The sequence below is a fragment of the Tachyglossus aculeatus genome, chromosome 24 (assembly GCF_015852505.1).
Source record: "Tachyglossus aculeatus isolate mTacAcu1 chromosome 24, mTacAcu1.pri, whole genome shotgun sequence".
NCBI lineage: Eukaryota > Metazoa > Chordata > Mammalia > Monotremata > Tachyglossidae > Tachyglossus > Tachyglossus aculeatus.
Genome location: NC_052089.1, coordinates 7338393 through 7359636, shown reverse-complemented (window position 1 = coordinate 7359636; position 21244 = coordinate 7338393).

Below are 21244 nucleotides of genomic sequence, written 5' to 3'. Positions count from 1 at the left end.
TTGTTTTCAAACAATGGGCAAAGAGCCATTGGAGAGTGAGCAGTTGAAGATGGCAGTCAGGTGGATTCTAGAGATATTGTGAGGGAAGAACCACCAGCATCTAGTGACAGACTATGTGGATTGCGTGAGAGAGGTAAAATGAGGATAATGCCAAAGTCCATACTCATCAGACGGGGAGGGTGGTGGTGTTGTCTACAGTTATCAGACAGTTGCTCGGGGGAGGACAGGGTTTAGATGAGTTCTGTTTTGGACATGTTAACCAGCTAGTTGAAGGCTGCAACTAACTTTAACATCCAAGTAGAGATGTCCCAAAGGCAAGAGGAAATTCAAGACTGAGGAGAAGGAGAGAATTAGGATTGATGAGTGGGTTGTTGACTGGACCCAGAAGTGACTTTATTTGCTTGATTAGGTGTCTTAAACCTTACGAGGCATCATACCGATGGCAGTCCGAGCTATGCCCAAGTGTCACTACCTATTGCCAGAGATCCAGAGGTCCTGGGTTCTAATTCTGGCTCCGCCACTTGTCAGCTGTGTGACTTTTGGACAAGTCACTTCACTTCTCTGGGCCTCAGTTCCCTCCACTGTAAAATGGGGATGAAGGCCGTGAGCCCCTTGTGGGACAACCTGATTACCTTATATCCCCCCAGCACTTAGAACAGTGCTTGGCACATAGTAAGTGCTTAACAAATGCCATTATCATCGTCATCCAGGGACTAGGCAGGACACTGGGCATGTTGAGTTTGCCCTTTCCAAAGCCATAAATTAGAGGCCAATGGAATGGGTAGTCCAGATCTGTCTGCAGGTAGTCAGGACCTTGTCTGCAGGCACTCAGGATTAATCTGCAGGTAGCCTGGATCTGCCTGAAGGTAGCCTGGATCTTGTCTGCAGGTTGTCAGTATTTGCCTGCAAGTAGGCCAGATCTGTCTGCAGGTAGCCCGGATCTGTCTGCAAGTATTCCAGCTCTGTCTGCTTGGCATTCAAGCAGACCATCTTAGGGACATAGAGAGCTCCCCAATAGCATGGGGTTACGGTGGCTAAATGTAAACAGTCAGGATTAGACAGAGCATATTAATAAAATTAATGATAATATTGTGATATTCGTTAAGCACTTATAAGCCAGGCACTGAATTCAGCACTGAGTTGAATACATGGGGCTCCCATTATAAGTATGAGGGAGAAAGGTATTGAATTCCCATTTCATAAATGAGAAAACTACAGCCCAGTGAAGTTAAGCGATTAAGCAGGAGGCAGAGCCGGGCTTGAAATTTTCCACTCTTGCTCAAACCACATTCTTACCAGACCAAAACCACTAATGATGTAGCTACTGTGAGAAGAGTTGGCTCTCTTTTGTACAAAATAGCCGTGAGAAGCATATCTTTGGCCTTCTAATGTTGTTCTACACTAATTCCCTTTCATTTGTGTCAGTGGACAAGGCTCATCCAGTTTGCAAATTGCTTCACCTGTCAATGCATGGCAAGCACCCAGGAGAGAAGAGGATGTGTTTGCAGGAGGCCAAGAGGATTGCAGGAGCTTTCCCTCTGGAGGCAGAGGGAGTCAGAGGAACCGGGTTCTGAACCTGGCTCCGCCACTCGCCTGAGGTCACACAGCAGACAAGTCACTTCACATCACTTCACCTGGCTTTAAAGCACTCAATCATCTCACTCCATCTTACCTCACTTCACTGATCTCCTACTACAGCCCAGACTACAAACTCCGCTCCTCTAGCACAAGTTTACTCACTGTGCCTCAGTCTCATCTGTCTCTCTCTGCCGACTCCTTTCCCATGTCTGCCTCTACCTTGGAACTCCCTCCCCCTCCATATATGTCACACCACAACTCCCTTCACCTTCAAAGCCTTATTAAGGTCACATCTCCTCCAAGAGGCTTTCCCTGATTAAACCCTCTTTTCCTGGGCTCACTCTCCCTTCTGCATGATCTGTGCACTTGATCTGTGACTCTTGGACATTTAACTCATTCATTCATTCAATCGTATTTATTGAGCACTTACTGCATGAAGAGCACTGTACTAAGCATTTGGAAAATACAATTCAGCAGTAGAGACAACCCCTGCCCACAAAGGGCTTACCATCTAGAAGGGGGAGACAGACATCAAAATAAGTAAACAGGTATCAATATAAACAAATACAATTATAAATATATACATAAGTGCTGTGAGGTGGAAGGGAAGAGCCACGGGAGTGAGTGGCAGTGGTGCGGAAGGGAGGGGGAGCTGAGGAAAGGGGGCTTAGTCTTGGAAGGCCTCTTGGAGGAGGTGAGCCTTCAGTAGGGCTTTGAAGAGGGGAAGAGTGGTTGTTTGGCAGATTTGAGGAGGGAGGGCATTCCAGGCCAGAGGTAGGATGTGGGCCAGGGATCGGCCGCGGGACAGGCGAGAACGAGGCACAGTGAGAAGGTTAACACCAGAGGAGTGGAGTGTGCGAGCTGGGATACAGAAGAAGAGAAGGGAGGTGAGGTAGGAGGGGGCAAGGTAATGGAGAGCTTTGAAGCCAACAGTGAGGAGTTTTTGTTTGATACGGAGGTTGATAGCCAACCCCTGGAGATTTTTGAAGAGGGGCATGCCATGCCGTGAACATTTCTGTAGAAAGATAACCTGGGCAGCAAAGTCAAGAATGGACCGAAGTGGACAGAGGCAGGAGGTTGGAAAGTCAGAAAGGAGGCTGATGCAGTAATCCAGTTGGGACAGGATGAGTGATTGTACTACCATGGTAGCAGTTTGGATGGAGACAAAAAGGGTGGATCTTAGCGATTTTGTGAAGGTGAGACCGGCAGGATTTGGTGATGGACTGGATATGGAGGGTGAATGAGAGACCAGTGTCAAGGATGACACCAAGGATGCGGGCTTGTGTGATGGGAAGGATGGTTGTGCCATTCACAGTGACGGGAAAGTCAGGAAGAGAACAGGGTTTGGGAGGGAAGATAAGGAGCTCTGCCTTGGACATGTTGAGTTTTAGGTGGTGGGAGTTCACCCAAGTGGAGATGTCCTGAAGGCAGGAGGAGATGGGAGCCCAGAGGAAGAGCGACAGAACTGGGGAGGAGATGTAGATTTGGGTGTCATCTCCATAGAGATGATAGTTGTAGCCGTAGAAGTGAATGAGTTCTCCAAGGGAGTGAGTGTAGATGGAGAATAGAAGGGGACCAAGAACTGACCCTTTGGGGACCCTCACAGTTAGGGGAGGGGAGGGGGAGGAGGGGCCCGAGATGGAGACTGAGAATGAACGGCCAAAGAGATGAGGAGAACCAGGAGAGGACGGAGTCAGTGAAGCCAGCATTGGATAACGAATTGAGGAGAAGGGGATGGTCCACAGTGTCAAAGGCAGCTGAGAGGTCGAGGAGGATTAGGATGGAGTAGGAGATGTTGGATTTCACAAGAAGGTGGTCATTGGTGACCTCTGAGAGGGCGGAATATTTGCCCCAACCCCACATCACTTATTAAGCACTTACTATGTGCAAAGCACTGTTCTAAGCACAGGGGAGGTTACAAGGTGATCAGGTTGTCCCAGGGGCTCACAGTCTTAATCCTCATTTTACAGATGAGGTAACTGAGGCCCAGAGAATCAATCAATCATATTTATTGAGCGCTTACTGTGTGCAGAGCACTGTACTAAGTGCTTGGGAAGTACAAGAGAAGTGAAGTGACTTGTCCAAAGTCACACAGCTGACAATTGGAGGAGCCAGGATTTGAACCCATGACCTCTGACCGTGCTCTTTTCACTGAACCATGCTGCTTCTTGAAACTAATCAGTGGTCATAGAGCCTGAATTCTCGATGTCTTTAATGGTGCTCTCAGGAGGGGTCTCCAGGCATGCTTTCTAACAACCAATTTCCCAAGCTCCATAGACCCCGGAGTTGGAGGATAAGAGAGTACAGGTCTCTCGGCCTCTTCCCCACCCAGGAAGCCAAGTGAGCCGATGGACCGAAATAGACCGTCACCGAAACGCAGGACAGACCACCGCATCGCTGGGTCACTACGGAAACGGCAAACATCTCTTCAGAGAACCGCCTCTTTGGGCACAACGAGGCGCAAACTCTCCATCTCCTTGCCAACTTGGCTGGCTGCCCTTGCGAGCCGAGCTATAAATATCACTTTTCTCTTATGTAGGAGTGTTTTAATCCCGGCACTCACAACAATGCCATCGGCCGCAGCTTAGATCTATTATCGCGCTACACATTCCGGAGCGGAGGGCCTGGTTCCTCCGTGGAGGAGGGGGGCGGTCTGCGGCTTTTCATTTCAGTGTACGGGGTTTTGACAGGCGAGCTCCAATTTTCGGATTTGCATCCAAGGGACGTTGCCCTCCAAAATGGAAAAGATCAGGCGAGGCTTCGATATTTTATTGAAATTCCCCAGGATTCCAACCGAGTAAAATAGTTATTTTTGTCCTTCTGAATGTACTGGGTTCTCCATTTGGATAGGCAGTCCCAGATCAGAAGGTACTTCTTCCCCACACTGAGTATTTACTAATTAGAAAGCAGATTGTCAATTAAGGAGGCTTTATAGTCAGTTTGCCACGTGAGCTCCTTAAAAAGGTCAGTCCCATTAAAAGAGTCAATTAAAACCATGTGCGTTCATGTGGGGTTTGATTGCTACCCTGCCCTCCCCACAAGGTTTGGCAGCACAAATAATTGTGTGATTTTGTGCGTATGCGTGTGGGCGCATTTGAATCCAGAACAAACTTTGGGTTCTCTCTGGACCGAATAATAAGAACTGTGGTATTTGTTAATGCTTACTATGTGCCAAAACTTGTACTAAGCGCTGGGGTGGATTCAAGGTAATCAGGTTGAATGCAGTCCCTGTCACAGTCTGTGTAGGAGGGAGAACAGACATTGAGTTTCCATTTGACAGGGGAGGAAAGTAAGGTACAGAGAGGTGAAATGGCTTACCCAAGGTCACACAGCACATGAGTGGCAGAGCCAGGATTAAAACCCAGGTTCTCTGACTCCAAGGCTCATGCTGAATCCACTAGGCCATGCTGTTTCCTATACAGCCAAGCAGTTCACTTTGGAATCACGACTGTGAATTCTTTCATTCTGCTTTCCTTCAACAGAAGTTGCTCATCAAGTGTAATAGATGCCCAGAGCTCACCTCCTCCAGGAGGCCTTCCCAGACTGAGCCCCCTTTTTCCTCTCCTCCTCCCCATCCCCCCCACCCTACCTCCTTCCCCTCCCCACAGCAACTGTATAAATGTTTGTACAGATTTATTACTCTATTTTACTTGTACATTTTTGCTATTCTATTTATTTTGTTAATGATGTGCATCTAGCTTTACTTCTATTTATTCTGGTGACTTGACACCTGTCCACATGTTTTGTTTTGTTGTCTGTCTCCCCCTTCTAGACTGTGAGCCCATTGTTGGGTAGGGACGGCCCCTATATGTTGCCAACTTGTACTTCCCAAGCGCTTAGTACAGTGCTCTGCACACAGTAAGCACTCAATAAATACGATTGAATGAATGATGATGATGATTGGGGCAGCAGCATGGTCTGGTGGCAAGACGACAGGTTTGGGAGTCAGAGGATGTGGGTTCTAATCCTAGCTCCACCACCTGTCGGCTGTGTGACCTTGGGCAAGTCACTTAAATTCCCTAGACCTCGGTTATTTCATCTGTAAAATGGGAATTAAGACTGTGAGCCCTGCCTGGGACAACCTGATTACCTTGTATCTACCCCAGCACTTTGAATAGTGCTTGGCACAAGAAAGCACTTAAATACTGTAATTATTATTATTATTACTAATAATGATGACAACGATGACTATGGAGTCTCTCATCCTTACCTCAGACTTCGGAGAACTCAGGGGTGAACCCAGTAGCAGAGGGAGTCTTGTCTGGACACAAGACTTCCGCTCCTTCTCACTCCTCTCTGTAGTGGATAGAGGATAGACTGAAGCGGAGAAAGGCAGGAGGTTGGGAGGTCAGAAAGAAGGCTGATGCAGTAATCCAGTCGGAATAGGATGAGTGATTGTACTAACGTGGTAGCAGTTTGGATGGAAACAAAAAGCGTGGATCTTGGCGATTTTGTGAAGGCGAGACCGGCAGGATTTGGTGACGGACTGGATATGGATGGTGAATGAGAGAGAGGAGTCAAGTATGACACCAAGGTTGCAGGCTAGTGAGATGGGAAGGATGGTTGTGCCATCCACAGTGATGGGAAAGTCAGGAAGAGGACAGGGTTTGGGAGGGAAGATAAGGAGCTCTGCCTTGGACATGTTGAGTTTTAGGTGGTGGGAGGACACCCAAGTAGAGATGTCCTAAAGGCAGGAGGAGATGTGAGCCCAGAGGAGGGACGAGAGAACAGGGGAGGAGATGTATATTTGGGTGTCATCTGCATAGAGAGATAGTTGAAGCCGTAGAAGTGAATGCATTCTCTAAGGGAGTGAGTGTAGATGGAGAATAGAAGGCACCCAAGAACTGACCCTTTGGGGACCCCCACAGGTCAAAAGGACCTGGGTTCTTATCCAGCCATTCAACTCTCATTCATTTCTGCCCTGCTCTAGCTGGGCAGGGAGAGAGAGAAGCCAGAATCTCTGGGCCCTCACCACTATACTCTTCCCATCATCGTTTGTGTATAATACTAGACTGCTTTCTGAGGGCAGGGATCACGCCTACCCACTCTATTGTACTCTCCCAGGCACTTAATATGGTGCTCTGCACCGGATAGAAACTTAATAAATAACTTTTAATTGATTTGGGCAAGAAACATGTCTGTTCATTGTTGTACTGAACTCTTCCAAGTGTTTAGTGCAGTGCTCGGCACACAGTACACAGATTGACTGACTGACTTTACTCCATCTTGTCCCCAGCCTCAAGGCCTCGGTGTTTCTTCCATTTGCGAGGAATCGCTCCATCCATGGTATTTATTGAACACTTACCATGTGCAGAGCACTCTACTAAGTGCTTGGGAGAGTACAATATAACAGAGCTGGTAGATGCGTTCCCTGCCCACAAGGAGCTTACAGTCTAGAGGAGTTCTGCCTTCTTTTCACAAGATGAAAGTTTTAATCAGCACGGTAGCATGCCATAATCACAACTCCCCAAAGCGTCGGAGAGCAGATCTACTCTACCCATTTATAATAATAATTATTATTGTTATGGTATTTGCTAAGCGCTTACAATGCCAAGAACTGTTCTAAGCACTGGGGTAGATACAGTGTTATCAGGGTGTCCTAAGTGGGGCTCACAGTTTTTATCCCCATTTTACAGATGAGGTAACAGGCACAGAGAAGTTAAGCGGCTTGCCCAAGGTCATACAGCAGACAAGTGGCGGAGCTGGGATTAGAAACCAAGTCCTCTGACTCCCAAGCCTTTGCTCTTTCCACTCTCATCAATCGTATTTACTGAGCACCTACTATGTACTAGGAAGTTGGGAGAGTAAAGTACAACATAGTTGGCAGCTTCATTCCCTTCCCATAAAGAGCTTACAGTCAAGAGATCCACCTGGCTATTCCCTTCAAAAGGAAATCTCCTGAACAGAGAGGGTCTCAGGCCCTGGCTGAACATAAACTCCATGAGGTATCAATCAACTCTAATTGGATTCCAGCAGGAACCGAGCTAATCAGAGGAGTGGAAAATCCAGGAACACGGTGTCTCTCCAACCTTGGTTTCATCACCCATCCCCTGGTTTGTGTCAGTCAGGGAAATCGTCAGAATCAGTCTGTTGTCCGAGCAAACCTTCCAACACAGCCTACCCTAATGTACTTAAGGATAAATCCTCGGCGGCCTTAATGGAATTAGCTCATGCAAGTCCCGTCTCTGTTTCCGAGCCTGCCTTTCGGTAATCCGTTCCCCGCCATGCCTTTGCTTAAGGAGAGTAATCCCCTCTTCTGATCGCTGCCCTCCAGGCTGGTCCGTCCACTGTAGTGGTCTCCCAGCAGTCTACGACCTTATGGCACCACAGACTGAAAGTCACTAGGATTTTACATCGGTGATTCTGCCCCTTGGTTTGCATTCCTTCCCTTTCAGTTCAGCCTTCAAATGTTCCTGCCGTCCCCCATTTTTCCTGCTTCGATGCTGACAGTTCTTGGAACATACCTGCTGTTAATCTTGCCATTCGATGTAGGGTGTCACTGCAGACGAGGCTAGTGAGTAACCCTAGGTTGTCCCGTGAGTCTTTCCTGGCCAGAGGGGAAGGGGGTGCTTGGGGGCGGTGGCTGGTTTCTGTCACCCAATGACGCCAGACAGCATAATGAAGCCTGAAATCCGAGATCGGATCCAGACAGGCGTGAAAAGGTCCAATTCAGAGGGAATTAATCTGACCCGGATCTAGATGTGCTCGGTTAATCATATCTAGACGGACTGAGAGAGCAGAGGGATTGAATCTTCCCCAGTGAAGCCAAAGGCCCATGGCCTACATCTTTGAAGGGGCCGCCCCGAGGGTGTGTTTTTGGTTCCTGGCGCCATCTCTTCCTTCATCTCCAATCTGACACCCGTCGCCACTCACTGCCAGAAGGATTTTCCTCTAAGGGATTTCCCAGGTCATAAGGTGATTTGTCAAAGAGTCCTGACCCTGGCTCTTCCCTGTGGGTCGAATGTGTTAACCTGAAACTGAGAGACAGAGAGGTTTGGGGCTCTAAATACTGGATGTTTGTCCGTGTGACCCTGTTGCCCTAGAATAGCCCCAAGAGAGGCTGGCAGCCTGGCGGGTTAAAGACAGTGACCATGGCCCCTTGAGGCAAAGCGATAGGGAAGATTTGACTCATCAGCCCCTTTCAAGCCTGAGTTTTTATGTGGTAAAGGCAGGGCCCCAGTTTACTATTACTAAGAGTGCTGGCTGTATAAAGGTAGCTGGACTCTTTCTAAACCAACCCCTCTCAGCCCTTTAATGAAAACAAAGTATCCATTTGTCCACATCACTCATCTTCAGAGCCCTACGAAAACCACATTTTCTCCAGGGAGACTTCTCTGATGATTCTCTCATCTCACCAACCCATTCTCCTTCCCCTCTGTGTCACCTACGCACTTGGCTCCATTCCCACTAAACACTTTGATATTCACCCTATCCTCCTGGTCCATAGTAGTAATAGTAGTCATGGTATTTATTAAGTGCTCCCCATGTGCAGGGCACTGTACTAAGCACTAAAAAAGAACATTCATGGGGGAATAGACCCTGTCTCTCGAGGGGCTCACAGTTTATGAATATTGGAGGTGGGGAGAGGACTGGAGACAGGCACATCAGGGGCAATAATAATAATAATGGCATTTATTAAGCGCTTACTATGTGGAAAGCACTGTTCTAAGCACTGGGGAAGTTACAAGGTGATCAGGTTGTCCCACGGGGGGCTCACAGTCTTAATCCCCATTTTACAGATGAGGGAACTGAGGCCTAAGTTAAGTGACTTGCCCAAAGTCACACAGCTGACAATTGGCGGAGCTGGGATCAGTTAAACAGCTTAGAGACAAGGACAAATACATGATACAATCACTTGATGGTATTCATTGAGTACTTACTATGTGCAGAGCACTGTACTAAGCACTTGGGAGAGTACAATACCACAGAGTTGGCAGACACATTCCCTGCCCAAAATGAGCTCAGTCTAGAGGGCTACAAAAAATTGAAACAAAAGCCAATAGGGTACTGTTGTTAGAGAAGCAGAATTTCAAGCTCCTAAGCATTCAGAGTCCAAGGTATGCCTGCAGCCACAACAGTTGCCACAGACATTATTTTCTTTCCCTTTGGAGAGGAGGAAAGCAGGATGGTACAGGGTCTTCTTGATGATGTGGGGAAGCAGCATGGCATAGTGGATAAAGCACGGGCCTGGGAATCAGAACAGTGTTTAGGACAGTGCTTAAATACCGTAATTACTATTATTATTAGGGACAGTTAAGGCAATGGTAACATCTCTCCCATGGATGGCCCCTAACACACCTTAGAACACCATTCAATCAATCAAGGGGTGAGGAGGCTAAGCAAGGAATCATAGTTTTTTGAGTGATCATAAGAGCCCTGAGAGCCCAGCACTTAGGCTGAATTTTTCAGTGGTTCTTTCAGAATCTCTGTTTTCTGTTCAGTCTGCTAACATCCACCCTGGGGTGGCTCCGCAGCACACCATCCTCGTTGGATTCAAGATCCGTGTTGGGATCTGGATTTCTGTTTCGGGGGAGATTGATCTGTGGACATTTTCCAGGGTGTTGATACTCCAAAAGGCGGCCAAGGAAGAACAACAGAATGAAGGAAACAGGTGCAGAGCGGAGCAGGAATCTGATCGGAATCTGACCCCGTGGTCTCAGGAAGGGGAGGAGAAGGGGGATTGCATGGATTGCGGAAACAAAAGTCTCACAGTGCTAAAGTATAAAGGCAAATGGATAAAGAACAGATCTCCATTTAGTGTGCAGGTGGCCTCAACAGTACAATGATGCCCTAAAATGTGTGAACGCTCTTAAATCGCAGGGTTTGGCAGACACCTCCACCAGGCAGCCCTCAGTCCAGGCTGGTCCTATTCCATAAGGAATTAGCCGGGCTGTTCCAATTCCATGAGGAGTCATCCAGGCTGGTCCAATTCCAGGGAATTAACTGGGCTGGCCCAATTCCATGGGAAGTTAACCAGGGTGATCCAAATCCATGGGGAGCTAATCCACTGGTCCAAATTTTTTTTTTTTAGTGGTATTTGTTAAGCGCTTATTAGGTGTCAGCCACTATAATAAGCACCGGGGTAGATACAAACTAATCAGGTTGGATGTAGTCCCTGTCCCTTATGGGGATCACAGTCCTATTTTACAGATGAGGTAACTGAGGCACAGAGGCACAGAGAAGTGAAGTGACTTGGCTAAGGTCACACAGCGGACTAGTGGAAGAACCAAGATTAGAGCCCGTGTCCTTCTGACACCCAGGCCAGGCTAGTCCAGTTCGATGGGAAGAGTACATTGTAATAGAGTTGGGAGACATGATCTCTGCCCACAAGGAGTTTCCAGGTACCTAGGCTAGCCCCTAGTGACCCTTTGACCTTCAGGGAAACACCTGGGCTTCAGTTGAAGAGTGGTGGCAGTGATAGGGGTGCAGAGACATGGGTAGCAGTGAACAGAATGCCCTCAATTCTGTGTTTCAAGATTGAAGAGTCCTGGAGGGTCCTAAGACACTTCTGTAGCTCCTCAAGTGACCCAGGGGTGGGTGGGTGGCAGGGGAAGCTCTTTGGGACACAACATAGGGCTGAGAACACCCTGCTAACGTGACACAAACCATATGCATCAGGATAAATCACTCTTGGCAAAATCGCTCTGCCCACGGAAGCCGAACCTGGCAATTTTGAGGCCTGCATGCTGAAAGTGACAGAAGGCACTAGAAGCAAATCCCCATTACTTCAGCTTGTTAACGAGGCAGATGTTGTTAGTTCGGTTAAAACACAGGCAAATATTCCAAAGGTTTTTCAGCCCGCCACTAGACTCCCCCCTCAGTGTGTCTATAAAAGAAACTGTTCCATGGGGACAAAGGTAAAATGTTTGCATTTTAAATCTCCCCAAATGTCATCGAATCCCTTCCGTGCCTATAGAAACTGTTGATACAACATACAGGAGTAAATCCTTCAGAAGACAATTTAGCCTCTCCCAAAGCCCAGAGAGCTTGTAAAATATTGAAACTACCTAGGGATTCCCCAGGAAGCTTAAAAAAAATACCCCATATAAACCTAAACTTCTGATTTGAATTTTTCCTGTTATACCTTTAGCCTCAATACAGAAAGACCAACAAGGACAAGAAAGTGCAGGCGTTACCAGAATTAGCACTGAGCTTGTTTTTCAGCAATATTAAAAGCCTCGAATCTTACCAGCAGCCAGAGCACACAAACAAAACTCCTGCCAGATTTGCCCAGTGAAAAATGAGCAAAGGACGAAATCTTTCCCTTTCCTCTTGGGAATCAGATTTGCTTGGTCCTTAGACCTTATGAAAAGAATTCAGCTCCCTGTGCCTCTAGAAGCTGAATTTCAAGACCCTGGAGAATGAAATTGGTGAGAAATAGCCACCTAATGAAATCTGGATAGAAATCTGTTGAATATGATGGAAAAGACTGTGGTTTTCAGACAGAAAGGAATACACAAGGGATTATGTAGCCCACAGCCTGAATATTAAAAAAGGCATAGTGGACAGACAAAACCCTTGTAATACTGCATCTCCTCCAAGAGGCCTTCCCAGATTAGCCTCATTTCCCCACCCCCTGCTGTTAAGTATGGAATGTTCAAACATGTTCTGGAAATAAATTTTGCCTCTCCAACTGTCATTTCCAGTCCTTCCCTTCCTCCAAAGCCCCCTCCCCAAAATGCCCTCTCCTCCAGGAGATCTTCACTGGCCATGCCATCTCATCAGCAGTCTCATATTGATCTCCTTTGTTTGTGTCTATTATTGATCTTTCCCCTCTCTCTGAACTATCGAGAATTCATCAATTTAGGTTCCCCCATTAGAATGTGCACTCAAGGGCAGGGATAGAGGAATCAATCGGTAGGATTTGTCGGGTCCCTACTGCGTGCAGACCGCTGTAATAGTAACAGCAGTTATGATATTTGGGGTTTTTTAAATGGTACTTGTTAAGTACTTACCATGTGCCAGACACTGTACTAAGCGCTGCGGTAGCTAATCAGGTTGGACACAATCCCTGCCCCACATGGGGCTCACCTTTTTACAGGTTGATATGTAACTGAGGCCCAGAGAAGTGAAGTAACTCACCCAAGGTCACACAGCAGACTCATAGCAGAGATGAGACTGGAACCCAGGTCCTCAGACTCTCAAGCCCTTGCTGTTACCACTGGGCCATGCTGCTTTGGTTACGAGTCAAGCACTGTACCAAGCATTAGGAAATACTCAAGAAAATGAGGTTGAGCACAATCTCTGTCCTACATGGAGCTCCCAGCAAAGGAAAAAAACGTGACCCCTGTGCAATCAAACAGTCAATCGATGGCTTTCATTGAGCGCTATGTTCAGAGCACTGTTCTAAGTGCCTGGGAGAGCCAACAACAGAATTAGCAGATGCATTCCCTGCCCATAAGGAGCTGTTCGGAAGTTTCTCCTTTTCATTTTGCGCAAGGAGAAGAGCTAGGGGTGAGGGGCTTGGGGAGGCATTTCTTAGTGGGCAAACTGACAAGAGAAAGAAGGGGGAGAAGGAGAGAACAGGGAAGAGAGAGAAAAGGCAGGAGAAGGAGGAGAGACAAAAGGAGGAAGGGATGGATGGAGAGGAAGAAGACGAAAGGAGTGGGAAGTGAGAATCAATCAACCAGTGGCATTTATTGAGTTCTTACTATATGCCCAGCACCCTAATGAGCGCTTAGGAGAATAGAATGGCAACAGAGTTGGAAGACACTTTCCCTGCCTGCAACGAGAAGCAGCGTTGCCTAGTGGAAAGAGCACAAGCCCTGGAGTCAGAAGGCCCTGGGTTCGAATCATGCCTCTGCCTCTTGTCTGCTGGGGGACTTTGGGCAAGTCACTCCACTTCTCTATGCCTCAGTTACCTCATTTGAAAATGGGGATGAAGCCTATGAGCCCCATGTGAAACAGGGACTGTGGACGGCCTGATTCGTTTGTATTTGCCCAAGCGCTTTGAACAGTGCCTGGCCTATAATAAGGCCTTAACAAATGCCATTATTATTTTAACAAGCTTCCAGTCTAGAGGGTGAGACAGACATTAATATAAATAAATGATGCAAACTGCACAGTAAGCGGTCAATAAATACAATTGAATGAATGAAATGGACATAAGTAGTGAGGGGCTGACAGTGGGGTGAATATCGGGTGTTGAAAAGGATAAAGATGCATAGATGACACAGAAGGGCATAAGCATAGGAAGTAAGGGAAATGAGGGGCTAGTTGGAGTATAAAACTCAAGACTATTAATCGACCAGTGGTATGGACTTAGGAGTATGTCTTTATGAGTGCTAACAGTGTGCAGAGCACTGTATTCTGATTTTGGGAGATAACATAGTAGGTACACAGTATCCCTGCCTTCAAGGAGTGTGCAGTCTGGAGGAGAAGCTTTTAATCTAGAGGTGGGAATTACAGTTAAAAGCCAGAGTTTACAGTCTAAACTAGGGCTGGCTTACAGTTTAGGGAAGGAGTCAAAATGAGTTTCCAGTCTAGAGGAGGGGCTTAAAGTTTAGAGGAGGAATTTACAGTCTAAAGGAGGGGCTCACAATCTAGAGGAGGAGCATACAACCTTGAAGAGGAGTTTCAATTAAGAAGTGGGGTTTGCAGTTAAAAGGAGGAACTTACAGTCTAGAGAAGGATCATTAGGATCATCTAGAGGAGGCATTTACTAGCTCTTCTGGAATATAATCCCTTCCTTAGCGCGGGCTCCTGGCTCCAAAGGGATACAGTGAACACCTGGACCAGGCAGACAGAGCAGTCTGTATTTCTGTCAAAGCAGCTAATACAGGGCCATGCATCCAGTAAGGCTCTCAGTACAGTGCTCTGCACATAATAGGAGTTCAGCACAGTGCTTTACATACATTGGGTGCTCATCCAGCCCCAGTGACAGTGTTCCATCAACCGATTTCCCCCCGGCAACTACACCAAAGGACTGCTCCAGGAGAAAAGGGATCTGAGCTTCCTCTACCTCTTGCCTGGTGCCCAGGGAGAGCAGAGCACTGCAGTTAGATGCTGCCATATTCTTCCCTGGAGCAGTCACCCCTGACACAATGCTAGCTTCTAGGAGGAAGATTTGGCTGGCTTCTGAGGCGATGACATTTCTGAGCACGTTAGAGGAGTCTTCACGGAAATATGGCTCATCATCAATGTCCCGAGTGGACATCTCATTTAAAAATCACCCGCTTCTTCAAAGAACAAACAGCTTAGCACACCTTGCTTATTTATGAGTCATCTACTTGAAGCTGTGTTCGGCCCAACACCAAAAACACAACCGATGCAGTCGTGTTTTTGTTTATTCTAGCGCACGGTGAAGCGGTTCTCAGCTCTGAGCAAGCAGGCAGGGAGCCTCTGATGAGCTGAGAGTTCTTGCTGCTGTATTTTTCGGATAGGCGTTGACTTGGGAATCCTCTCCACCCCCACCCCTGCTGCACTGCAAGCCCAGAATCCGAGGAAGCAGGCTCGGCTGGGAAAGGAAGGACTTGGAGAAGAAATTTAGGAAAGCGGACACAGTATCTGAAGACCTGGAAGAAGCTGGGTGCTGTCCTGGTTTTTTTCCTCTCCTCCTCCTCATCCCCCCTTCACCTTTCCTCCTTCCCCTCCCCACAGCACTTGTATATACTTGTACAGATTTATTTTTCTATTCATTTTACTTGTACATATTTACTATTCTATTTATTTTGTTAATGATGTGCAAATAGCTTTAATTTTATTGGTTCTGATGATTTTGACACCTGTCTACATGTTTTGTTTTATTGTCTTTCTCCCCCTTCCAGTCTGTGAGCCCGTTGTTGGGTAGGGACCATCTCTATATGTTGCTGACTTGTACTTCCCAAGCACTTAGTACAGTGCTTTGCACACAATAAGCGCTCAATACAATTGAATGAATAAATGTCTTTAACAGGAAAGCCATATCACCTAACTGATCGTGACCCTAGTCTTGTCATGATCTGTGGATAAGTGCAGTCGAGCTGTTGTCACACCAGAAATTGATCGCCTGGCTAGCCATATCAGGAATCAGTCAATTGTATTATTGTACACTTCCTGTGTGCAGAGTACAATACAATGGATTTAGCAGATACGTTCCCTGCCCACAATGAGCTTACAGTGTAAAAGGAAGTTGGGAAATAGGCAAACGAACTTCTGTCCCATGCAGGGAATGTGGTCATAACCCTCCCCACCACCTACATATGAGTCCATAGATTCCCCACAAAACTCACCCAAGAAACAGGTGCCATAGATTTGTATCCAAGTACTGGTGGGCAATATTGAGGATGCCAGAGAAAAGTGACAAGCACAAAGCCTACCTTTTTTTAAAAAAAAAACTTCTCTTTCAGTCAAATCTGAGAGAGACCCAAACATGGATCTCCAGGCTCCACCAATATGCCAGTCAGGTATCCATTCACAATTTTTTTCAAGTTATTTGTTAAGCACTTACTATCTACCAGGTGCTATACTAAACACTGGAATAAATACAACATAAACAGGTCAGACATAGGCCCTGTCCTGCAGTCTTAAACCCCATTTTGCAGATGAGGTAATAGGCACAGAGAAGTTAAATGACTTACCCAAGATCACCCAGCAGAGCCAGAATCCAGGTCTTCTTACTCCCAGACCTGTGCTGTAGCCCCTAAGCCTCGCTACTTCTAAAATGGTCTGAGCTTAGTACAGTGCTCTGCACACAGTAATAATAACAATGATGGCATTTGTTAAGCACTTACTATTTGCCTAAGTGCTGGGGAGTATATAAGGCGATCAGGTTGTCCCATGGGAGGCTCACAGTCTTAATCCCCATTTTCCAGATGAGGTAACTGAGGCCCAGAGAACCCAAAGTCACACAGCAGACAATTGGCTGAGTAGGGATTTTAACTCGTGATCTCGGACTCCCAAGCCGGTGCTCTTTCCACTGAGCCATGCTGCTTCTCTGTAAATGCAGCTAGATAAATGCTAGATAATTACCATCGATCGGCACAAATCTGACTGAGGTTATAGCCCCTTCAAGATTCTAGTCCTCCCCTTGTACGTAACAATCCCCTCTCCTTCAATTCCTTCTCCTCCCTCAGTCCCCCAGATGAAGGAAGAGGAGCTGAGGAACCACGTGGAACACTCAAGCCTCAGAGGAGCCCAGATGTGATTAATCTTCAATCAATCAATGAATCAATCAATCAGTGATTAATTTGGTGTTAGATGAGCCAGGTGTAGTGCAAGATTAGCGAAGATGGGTATTGGGGTGAGAGCTGATTGCATGCCTTTGCAGTTGGATTTGTACCTCACCCTCAGCCCCATAGCGCTTAAGAAAAGATCCATAATTGATTTAAATGTCTTTCTCCCCCTCTAAACTATCAGCTTCTTTTGGGCAGGAACATGTTTATCAACTCTGTTATAGTGTACTCTCCCAAGCACTTAGGACAAGGCTCTGCATTCAGTCATTCATTCAATCGTATTTATTGAGCATTTACTGTGTGCAGAGCATTGTACTAAGCACTTGGGAAGTACAATGCAACGAGTACTGGATAAATACCACCGTTGGATTTATAAAGCCGATTCTGAGGAGCTTCTGTTTGATAAAGAGATGGTTGGGCAACCTTTGGAAATTTTTGGAGGAGTCAGAATTAGAACCCAAATCTCCAACCTGCTGCACCCATGTTCTCTCTATACTGCTATTTTTTAAAAAAAAAATTGCATTTGTTAAGCACCTACTATGTGTCTGGCACTGTACTAGAGAAGCAGCGCGGCTTAGTGGAAAGAGCCGGGGCTTGGAAGTCAGAGGTCATGGGTTCTAATCCTGACTTTGCCACGTAATGATAATAATAATGGTATTTATTAAGTGCTTAGTATGTGCAAAGCACTGTTCTAAAGGGCTGGGGAGGTTACAAGATTGTCTCATGGGGGGCTCACAGTCTTAATCCCCATTTTTGCAGATGAGGTAACTGAGGTGCAGAGAAGTTAAGTGACTTGGCCAAAGTCGCACTGCTGACAATTGGTGGAGCCGAGATTTGAGCCTATGACCTCTGACTCCAAAGCCCGGGATCTTTCCACTGAACCACGCTGCTTCTAGGGTTCTGGTTCTTGTCTGCTGTGTGACTTTGGGCAAGTCACTTAACTTCTCTGGGCCTCAGTGACCTCATCCGTAAAATGGGGATTACAACTGTGAGCCCCACATGGGACAACCTGCTTACCTTGTATCTACTCCAGTGCTTAGAACAGTGCTTGGCACATAGTAAGCACTTAACAAATGCCATTATTATTATTATTACTAAAAACTGGGTTAAAAACAAGATAAGTGGGTTGGCCACAGTCCCCTGTTCCACTTGGGGCTCACTGTCTAAGAAGGGGGAGAACAATGTATTTAATCTCTATTCTACAACTGAGGAAACTGAGGCACAGAGAAGTGAAGTGACTTGCTCAGGGTCACAAAGCAAGCAATTGACAGAGCTGGGATTAGAACCCAAGCCCTCTGGCTCCCAGTCCCATTCTCCTTCCACTAGACCATGACGCTTTGATCCTGTTCAATGAATCTTTAAACCCCAGATTCTGTCTTTGGTCCAAACTACACAGTAATAATAATAACAATCACACTAATAATTATGGTATTTGTTAAGTGCTTATTACGTGCCAGGCACTGTACTAAGCGCTGGGGTGGATACAAGCAAATCAGGTTGGGCGCAGTCCATGGGGCTAACAGGCTCAATCTCCATTTTACAGATGAGGTCACTGAGGCCCAGAGAAGTGAAGTGACTTGCCCGAGGTCACTCAGCAGACAAGTGGCAGAGCCAGTGTTAGAACCCAGGTCCTCCTGACTCTTAGGCTCATGGTCTATCCACCAGGCCACACTGTTTCTCACAGGGCAGATCCTTCCACCCGATATTATTCCGATCCCAGTAAAACAGCATCCAAGCTTGGCTTCTCCAAGTTCTGTGCCTCTCGGGTAAACCCGGCCAATTTCTGACTCCAGGACAGCCAAGTAGATGCCCAGTTTGTGCCTAGCAAGAGCACACGGGCACAAGAGAGGCTCTTTGTTCTCTTAATATCATTTTCTGGGACCCAATTGGCCTGTCTCATCATCTCCCTACTAGAAACCCCGGGTCTTGAAATTTCCAAAGCATGCCAAGAGCAGAGCATTTCAATCCCCAACCGAGGCCCTCCCCATTCATTTTCGAGTCAGAGAAATCCTCGCCGGGGAGAAAAATCCTCAGAATTCTCCAAAGTGTTTTTCAAAGCCAAATTTGTTTATGTTGCCACTGGTGTTACAACGCTTTCCCTGGCTGGCTGAGTCGAAGAGTTTCTCCCCCGCCCCGAAAGGAAACGACTTTCCATTATATCAGCACAGATGATTATGCCGTAATTAAACCGTGGCATGAGGTAACACGCCAGGGCAGACTTACGGGACACTGACAAGCAAGGAATAGTTGGATGAAAATTCTTCAGGCGAGCAGCCAGAATCAGCTTGGTGCTGAGGCAGAGGGAAAACTGGGAATGTGTAAAAAAGGACAGAGATGAATCCAGGCAGGTCAGAGGGTCAAGTGCAAGGCTTTAAATGTGTTGTAATTCTTGATTATCCTGGAAAGGACTGGGTGGGTCATGCCCAGAGTTTACTGGGGTTTTTGCTAAATTGACTGGGAATGTAGAGGATTTGAGTTGTCAAACACACTTGCAGTCTTGGAAAGGACTGTTTTCAGTACAGATAATGAGAACAAGTGCAGTTGGAGAAATATCCTTCAGGTGTGGATCTTTGCAATTTTTGTTTCAGAGAGAGAGTGAAGGAGGGAGAGAGAGAGAAATACAGGAGGGGAGAAAGAGTGAATGAGAAAGAGAGAGTCTGGAGCACATTACAAAGTCAGAGCTGCCAAATAAGTTTTCCTCCAAAGTGTTCCCCTGGGACAACCCTCTCCACTGAGGCAAGGAGTGAATCCTCCTAAATCGCTTGACTGTCTTTACAACTCCAAATCAAACATTCCCTGAGCCCATGGTGGGTGGGTCTGTTTCTCCCACCAAAAACTCCTTCCCAGCAGTAGATGCAGTGGTGGTAATTAGTCCTGGAATGTGTGTTGAAATAAGTGACTTTGAACAGAAGAGAAATGTATAATCTGGCCAGAAATGAACCTGCTTAGTTGGACAATTCTGGCAAGTCTGCCCCCTGGGCAACATAATAATAATATTAATAATGGTGGTATTTGTTAGGCGCTTACTGTGTGCCAGACAACGTAGTATGCACTGGGATGGATACAGGCCAGTTGAGTTGGCCACAGTCCCTGTCCCATGTGGGGCTCACAGTCTCAATCCCCATTTAACAGATGAGGTAACTGAGGAGAAGAGAAGTGACTTGTCCAAGGTCTCACAGCATAGAAACGGCGGAGCTGGGATTAGAACCCATGACCTTCTGACTCCCAGGCTGGTGCTCTATCTATTAAACCATGGTCCTTCTCAAAATGACCAGGTGTGATGTGGTTTTTAAGTGGCCGGCCAAGGTAGCTGTGCAATAACTGTGCAGATGACAAGAATAATAGCAACCGCAGCCTTTGTATAACTCTTACTATACGCGGATCAGACACAATCCCCGTCTCACATGGGGCTCACAGTCTAAGGGGGAGGCAGAGCAGGCACTGAATCTCTATTTTCCAGAGAAGTGAAGTGACTTGCCTAAGGTCACACAGCCGGCAAGGGGCAGAGCTGAGAAGAGAATCCAAGTCCTCTGACTCCCAAGCCTATGCTCCATCCACTGGACACAATCAATAATAATCATGCAGCATGGCTTAGATGAAAGAGCCCAGGCTTGGGAGTCAGAGGTCATGGGTTCTAATCCCAGCTCCACCACTTGTCAGCTGTGTGACTTTGGGCAAGGTCATTTAACTTCTCTGGGCCTCAGTTACCTCATCTGTAAAATGGGGATTAAGATTGTGAGCCCCACATGGGACAACCTAATCACCTTGTATCCTCCCCAGCTCTTAGAACAGTGCTTTGCACATAGTAAGCGCTTAACATATACCAAAATTATTGTTATTATCTGTAAAATGGGCCCCACATGGACCAACCTGATTACCTAGTATCAAATCCAACGCTTAGAACAGTGTTTGGCACAAAATAATAATGACATTTGTTAAGCGCTTACTATGTGCAAAGCACTGTTCTAAGCACTGGGGGGGATAAAAGGTGATCAAGTTGTCCCATGTGGGGCTCACTGTCTTAATGTTCATTTTACAGATGAGGTAACTGAGGCTCAGAGAAGTTAAGTAACTTGCCCAAGGTCACACGGCAGACATGTGGCAGAGTCAGGATTCAAACCCGTGACCTCTGACTCCAAAGCCCATGCTCTTTCCACTGAGCCACACTGCTTTTCTACATAGTAAGCATGTAGTAAGCGCTTAACAAATACCATCATTATTCTCCTTGTTGAGACTAAGGAGAGGGGAGATGGATTCCTGAGTTGAGAGGTGGTCTTCAGCCTGAGTGAGGAGTTTGGAGGGGGAGAGTGATGGGTAGGGTAACTCAGTCAATCAATTGTATTTACTGAGCGGTTATTGGATCAGGGCACGTTACTAAGTGCATGGGAGAGTGTGACATAATAAGACAGACACACCCCTTGCCCGCAACAAACTTAAAGTCTAGATGAAACACACTGCCTTTTTAAAATCACTTCTCCTCCAAGAGGTCTTCCCTGATTAAGTCCTCATTTCCC